The sequence below is a fragment of the Ruditapes philippinarum genome, unplaced genomic scaffold, assembly GCF_026571515.1.
Source record: "Ruditapes philippinarum isolate M1 unplaced genomic scaffold, ASM2657151v2 ctg1630_1_1_1_1, whole genome shotgun sequence".
Lineage (NCBI taxonomy): Eukaryota > Metazoa > Mollusca > Bivalvia > Venerida > Veneridae > Ruditapes > Ruditapes philippinarum.
Window position 1 is genome coordinate 415,176 of NW_026864902.1, and position 7,263 is coordinate 422,438.

The window sequence follows — 7,263 nt, forward strand, 5'->3', positions numbered from 1 at the left end:
AGTTTTTTTTTCTTTCGGTTGCCATGGCAACCAGAGTTCTGCATGGAATTAAATTCTTTGAACAATTTTTAAAGGTTACCACCAAAGGAACATTCCTGTGAAGTTTGGATGAAATTGGCTTAGTGGTTTATGAGGAGATGTCATTTAAAGTAAAAGTATACGGACGGACGGACGCCGGACGAAAAGCGATCACAAAAGCTCACCCTGTCACTTTGTGACAGGTGAGCTAAAAATGTGTAAACATGCCTCGGTTTATGTTCCGGTACGTTAAGAATGATTTTAGCCTTGTTTCTTATATCTTACGGAAAAGTCCGAGTGGGAGCATTCAGAGAAAACACTTATCCCGTTTTCAGGCCTAAACCAGGCAATTAACTTTATTTACAATTATCTGAAGTACTATAGCCATTCTTTGGTGCGCTTATATGATTTTTTGATACTCTTACGTTTTCTTATAATTAAATTGTTTTTAACCTTCGAGTCGACGGATTTTCTGCAAAAAAAGGTCCAAGTGGGGGCATTTAGCAGTTGCCAGATGTCGTAGTATCCTTCCATGGAAATATCTATTTTGGATTGCCACAAGCAGATTTTAAATTTTTTACTAAATGCATATAAGCTAAATCAATGACACCCTGGGGCGGGGGTCAATGTTGCATTTGCACATACTCTGTAGACATCCACTAGTAGATGTTTCTTGCCAAATATCTAAGCTCTACCTTTTTTGGATTTTCACAAGTTTTACATATTTATTTGGAAAATCAATGACCCCTGGGGCCAGGCCAATTTTGAAAGTAAGGCTCTTATTAGAAAAAAAACTTGGTAGACATTCACTAGAAGATTTTTTATGCCAAATATCTAAGCTCTAGCTCTTTTGGAATTTCATAAATAGATTTTTAAAAGATTTTACTACGTAGAATCCCTACTTAATTAAGACCAACTCAGATTTAAGACCACCCCGCTATTAAGACCATTTTTTTAAAAGAACGGAATTTTCTGTTCTTTATGTCAATAGTTACATGCTCCAGAATTAAGACCACCCTGGTAATCCACTTTTAAGACCACTAAATTCAGTCCCAATTCCTTGATTTATTCTTTATTCGAACTCACTATTGAGACCTATGACTTTAAAGTCAACACCTACCAAAATTACATATTTGTTATTATCTGCTTGAATGCTTGCTCTTAGGCATGACACTTGATTTAACAACGTGTCACAAGAAGATTTTAGTTTTTACTATATACATATAAGGAAAATCAATGACCCCCTGGGGCGGGGTCAATTTTGACCGTAGGTATTTTATTTGAACAAACTTGGTAGACATCTATTAGAAGATGTTTCATGCCAAACCTCTTTCGGGTTTTTACAAGAAGATTTTTTAAGATTTTTGTAAAAAACCTCTTTCTGTTGCCATGGAAACCAGAGTTCTACATGGAATCAAACTCTTTGAACAACTTTTGAAGAGCTTCATGCAAGAAACATCCCTGCAAAGTTTCAATAAATTTGGCCATGTCGTTAGGGGAGAAATTGTTGACGCAAGACCGCACGATGGACAATTGGCCATCACAAAAGCTCACTTTGAGGACATTGTTTTCAGGTGAGCTTAAAACACCTTAAAAAGTGTTAACCAAACAATTATATGCTAGTTTTTCCAACTGAGAATATTTTAATTTTAAGTCAGGCGGTGCTGCCAAGCCTCCATTTCTTAGAAATTGGTTCAAGTTTTTCTTACTAAATCTTTCTTTAGATTAAACAAGAGCCATGTTAACATGGCCATTCCCCCACATGTGTTTGCTCATTGGAAGAATGTATATGTAATAGAGCAGAATAATTCAATTTCAAGAGGTCTTTTGGTAATGAAAACTGATGGCTAAAATGATTACAGATTTGAAACCTTTGTGAATACTGATGGCTGAAAATAACAAGGGCAATAACTGAAAAATAATGCAGGGAAGGGTATCATTCTTGTGTGCTGCACTCCTCCTCAATGAGATCTATCCCTCTATGAAGTTTTAAGTTGATACCTGATAAGCTCCGGACAAAAAGTATGAAAAATAACAAAGGGTGATAACTCAAAAATTATAAAGAGTAGAGTTATCATTCTTGCTTGTCATTTTAATTTTTAATGCATCCCTGAAAAGCTTATTAAGTAATCTTTCGTTTGATACTAAAATTATTAAAATTGATCAAGGAATAAAAAAGGTTAGAAGGGGGCGCCGTGTTTTCCTTCAGTTTTATAAAGAAAAATAGGAGAGGCGCCGGGTATTATAGAGACGACCCCCAGCAAAGCCCGTTATAATCTGCGGCGAATGCCCGAGGATTCATGACGACAGGCAATCACGAATATAATATCTGGTATTGAAAGAGCGCGAGAAAATCAAGATGATATTGACTGTATTTATGACAACCTTTTAATATCCTTCATTACTGTAGTCTGCTATTTATAACTATATTGCATGAGGGTAAAAGAGTACTGAACTTCCGGTCAATATATAACATGGCTTTCTAAATAAAACGTAGTTAAATCAAATGTGTTTCTTATAATATCTATAAACTGGACATAAACATCTGGCGACGAGGATATCAAAAATATTGTGCTTAACTGTTTAGGAATTTAAATCTAGTATAATAAATTTTACTAGTTTATGGATGGATAAACGAAGAAAGTAAAAACTAATAAAAAAAATGAACAACTTGCCACATTTTCCAAGTTTTCGATCTTGAGACGGGACAAAAACAAATTCAGCGAGCACGGTTGGAAAAATGGAAATTAGTCGTTTTAGAGAATTTATTCAAGGGAATGTAGTGGACGATCATGACCAAAAAAGAGCTTTATTATTAAACACTTACGCCGGTGAAAAGGTTTATGATATTTATGACTTGAGAAAAAAGAGACGGAAGAAACATATGACGCAACAAAAAAAGGGTGTTTGGGGGACAAATTTTTCGCCACAGAAAAAACATCCAAATAAAGATATACAATTTTTCAAAAATATAAACAGCAGAAGAACAACCCCTTTTGACGAATATGTGACGGAATTACGGAAAACTAGCAAAAAACCTGGGGGTTTTTACAGATATTGATTGCGAAATATTGAAAGCAAGTTATAAAAACACGGGAAAATCAAACCCAGTTACTTTCGTGGGGTTTTACGTGAACCTGAAAAAAAAAAAACTAAATGTTTTTTAAACCCTAGGGGAAGGAAGGGCTTAAAACAAAGTGACCAACCGGCCAAAAAAATGGAGAAAAATGCCCAAAAACTTAGAAAGGGAAATTTATCAAATTACACACGAAGAGGGCGAGGTGGAAAAAACACGTGGGAAAACGGCGGGCAAGCGTGGATTTAACTCGCAGAAACCGGGGAATTTTTTCGGTCGAGACTGGCCAATCGTTGATCAGCGCGGGAATTATCGGGCGCGCGTGCCAACCAATTTAAATGCTAGGAATTGCGGATATGAATTTCCACACAGAGGTACCCCTTGTCCAGCCAAAAGGGAAAAAAACCTGCAACACATGCTCAAACAGATGGCCATTTTGCGCGGGTGTTGTCTGAAAATCAAAACGAGGAAAGCAAACGAAGTAAGCCGGTGAAGAGGATTTACAAGTCCCAAATTCAGAGGAGAATTCCTCTATAACAATAACAGTTTTAAAAGTGGTCGCAAAAGAAAACAAAAGGAAAACGCCTCAAACAAAAATAACAGTGAATGAAAAGAAAATAACAGCAACGATTGATACAGGTTCAAGTGTTAACATTATAGATGGAAAAGGACTTATAATTACATTGGCAAAACCTAAAAATTCAACCGAAAATATTTACCAAAAAACTTTGCCTTTACGGAGGAGGCAATCCGCCTTCAAGTAAAAGGGTACATGAATTTATCTGGTTGAAAAGAATGAGAAAATAAACCGTAGCAAAATTTTATCTTGGTGAAAAGGAAATTAAAATGGAGTTTTGATCGGCTATGACTACATCATTTGAAAAATGGAATCTTAGTCCAAGATAACACAGAACATCTTCCTTGAAAACAAAAGATTGAGGATAAATACCATGGAATTTAAAAGGATTGGAAAACTAAAACACAAAAACCGTGATGAAATTGCACATCAATCCAAATGTGAAACCTGTAGCAACAAAAAAATAGAAGAACACCATTTCATTTGAGAGAAAAAAGTAGAAAAAGAAATTAAAACCTTGTTAGAAAAAAATGATATTATTGAAGAAGTTTATAAATGAGCCTACACCTTTTGGGTTTCCACGCAATTGTCACACCTCCAAAACAAAAATGGCGATGTTAGACTCTGTGTTATATTGAGAAGAGGCCAATAAAGCCATAGAAAAGGGAAAAGACATCAAATGCCGACGTAGATGAACTAATTCATGAAGGAATGGAGCAAAAATATTCCAGCAAGCTTGACCTCAAAGCCGGGTACAATCAGCTTGTCTTACAAGAAAGAATCGCGGTATATCACAACAATTTGCTACACACATGGTACTTTATCGGTATAAACGTTTTGAATTTTGGGACAAATTCCCTGCTCGTTGAAGGTATTTCAAAAGGGACCATAATGAAGAATACAGCGGGTATAGAGGGATCTAAAAACATTTCGGATTGATATTATTGTATCACGCAAAAAAATCAAATGACACGATAAGCATTAGATAAAGTTTTCCCGGGGCGCGCTATACACGAAATTTTGGCATGGACATTAAACAGATCTAAATGTTGAGTTCAAATTAAAAAAGAAATCATTTTTTTTTGGAGTAGTATTCGTCGGCAAAATGGAAATGTCACCTCACCTCAGAAGTTAGAGGCAGCTTCAAACAAATGCCTGGAAAGCCTACAAATGTGACGGAAAATGAGAAGTTTTCGGGGAATGACGTCATAATTCGTCGCGGGTTTAACGAAACTACGCGTCAATCTCTGAACCTTTTACGTACGTCTATACAAGAAATGACACTCAAGGGGAATGGGGCAGGTGGCAGCAAGCAGCTTTCGAGAAATTAAAAAGGAACTGAAGCAGTTGGAAAACTGAAATTTGGGCATACTTCAATCCGAGTAAAGACATTGAATTTAAAAACAGATGGATAAACCTGGGGGGAGTCTGGGGAAACTCACACAAAAAAGGGAAGGTGGGGGGCTTATGCATCTCGATCCCTTTTAAAACAAGTGGAAACCCAGGTACAGTTTAGGGCAGAAAAGAGAAGCACTGGCTTTTGGGATTTGGGCATAGCCCAACATTTTTTCGATGTAAAACTAAAGGGGGCACCAACATTCACATTTCCCTTACTGATTGCATGCCGTTAACTAAAATTTGGGGAAAAGAAACAACCCCCCACTAAAAATCAACGGTTGGGGGGTTTCCCCACTTCAACCCCTTTAAAAATGAAAAAAAAAGATAAAGGGCAGGAAAGTAATCCCTCAGACTTTATGTCCCGTTTTATTTTTATTAAAAATATGGAAAACGAAATTATAGCAGAGGAATAAAGTGTCATTTGTCGCAGAACAATTTATTACCAAATGCAAACAGTTTGAGAGGGGAAAAAAAGGAATCATTGAAAAATAAGGGCAATGCAAAAAACAGTCGAAATTTTCCCAAAAAATGGTAAAAAAGTATGAATTGAAAAACCCTGAATGACCAAAATTTGACAAAGAAGAATTATTTATTTTTCGTAGTAAAAGGACGAATTGACTGTTTTAAAAAAACATTTTTTTGATGAAAAAAAGATTTAAAATAGTTATTCCCCCAAAAACACTCCGTGAAAAAGCAATAAAACTTTTGGGCATTTAAGGGCACCAAGGAATTGTGGGAAAACAAAAAATTACATAAGATCGAAAGTAAATTTTTCCCAAAAATAATTCTGAAAAACGAAGCTGCAATTTTTAAAAGTGTTTAGCATGTCAAAACCAATTTTTAAAGAACAAAGAAACCCCGTGAACCTTTGAGAATGAGTGAATTTCCGTCGGGGGCCTTTTGGGTCCCAATTTTAAGGGGCTGACTTTTTTTAGGGCCGTTAGAAAACCGGGGGGCTATTTTTCTTTTGGGTAATTTGACCCAGTATTCCCGATATCCCAAAAGTTGAAATTAATAAAAAATATTTTTAGCAAACACCCGTTTTTAAACCCGGGGTTCGACAAAATTGTATCAAGTTTGCTATACCGAAAGTTTATAAAAAAACCCACAATGGATTTTCCATTTCAAACAAACATTTTTCTGACTTTTATGAAATTTTTTGGCATAAGTCATCCGGGAAAATCACACCGAGATTTGGGCCCAAAAAAGGGAAATGCCCCCAAACTGAATCCCTTTAAAAAAAAAACCACTGATAAGAAAATTTTAAAATCTTCATTTATTGAGGGGCGAAACTTTCAAAAAAAGGAAATGTATTTATTTTTTTAAGGGGCAATAACCCAAACGACACCACCCCGTATCAACTGGTTATACGCCATTCAATTAATGGTTTGGGGAGAAATCCGGGCGACTCGAATGCCAAACATCGGTCATTGGGAAAAAAGGGGAAAACTTTTAAACGAGAAAAAATAAAAGCAACAGAACGACGATTTTCGAAAAGAAAGCAAAACGGTATGGGAAAACGAAACGGATACATTTCAAGGGACAGATAATTAACGTAGGGGTCGTGTGTTTTTAGAAATTTAAGCCAGAACAAAAAAACTGATTTAATATTAAAAAACCTACGCCATATACGGGTTTTTGACAGAAGAGGGGGCAAAAGATAAGTGTTTTGGAAACCCCATGCCTTTGGCATTGATGGGCTCGAAATTTCCTTCAGTTAATTTAAAAAATTTGATCCTGGAATTTTTCGCGGGAAAGGAAACCCGGAAAAAATTTTGAAAAAAGACCCCGATGAAGGGGGGATAAAAGGAAATGGGAAAATAATTCCCCACGCGAGTCCGCAATCGTGTTTTGGCGGGGGACAAGGCCCAAAACGTGACAGACGTTTCCCCCACCATACTTAAAGATTATGTGCCGCGCAAAAAGACGTGTTTTTTTAAAAGAAAAATGGAAAAATTGGGCCCTAATAATTTCCAATCGTATGTGTTTTTTTTCGATTGGGTTTCATCATGGATATAATGTGTTTGATTAAATTTAGAAAATTTTCAAAGTAATTATTATTTTTCGAAACAAGAATAATTAATTAAAGTTAATAAAAATATATAATACCCAAATAGCGAATTATAAAAATGAAAAGAATGTTGGGCAATACACACATTTTAGTGGAGCATTTCTGGAATTCCCCTCTGGAGTT